Here is a 747-nt window from a genome sequence, read left to right on the forward strand (position 1 = left end):
TGACGGATCCATGCAAAATCTTTTAAGCTGAAATTGCTACACAAACCTATCCAGTTTACATAAATAGTTATGCTGATTTTTGTAAATCTACATAAAGAAGCAAAAAGCATCCTAAAGAGGTGCTTATATAGTTTGATGCAACATGACAGCAACCTAAATAAGAAATTGCAAGCTCACCCTTCATTCTTCACAGCAGGAAGTCTTTTCTTCAGCTCCTCCTTGTCTTCATCTCGAAGAGCTGCGAAACCTTTGAGCTGGGCGGCACTGTACTCTGGTTTAAACAGTAGCTCCTCACGGCGGCTCACAAAGCAGGCAGTGTGGTACCAGCGATCTATTAGACCAAGCTGAGGTTTCTCTGGGTCCACTGTCTTCTTTGACACACGGATGTGGTCCTGAACACCAGCAGGGAAGAACAGATTAACTTATAACTAACTTGTTGTGTTCAAAAGCATCATTTGTCTAACAAAAGGTAATGCAAAATGCACCTTTTCGATTTTTTGATCACACCCCTTACAGGTGCTTCTGTTGGATTTGGCGTACTCTACTGCAAAGTCATTCAGTGTCTTCTCTCCTTTAGCTGCTCCCTTCTGCTCTCCTTTCCCTGCAAAGAAATGAGGATTAATGAATTAATTCAAGACCTAGTGACTTAAAGGGGTCATATGATGTGACTTCAAGTTTTCCTTTCTCTTTGGAGTGTTACATGCTGATTGTGAATAGATGAGATCCCTGAAGTTGCAAAGACTAAAG

Source organism: Sinocyclocheilus grahami, unplaced genomic scaffold (genome assembly GCF_001515645.1).
Source record: "Sinocyclocheilus grahami isolate Dianchi unplaced genomic scaffold, SAMN03320097.WGS_v1.1 scaffold25808.1, whole genome shotgun sequence".
NCBI lineage: Eukaryota > Metazoa > Chordata > Actinopteri > Cypriniformes > Cyprinidae > Sinocyclocheilus > Sinocyclocheilus grahami.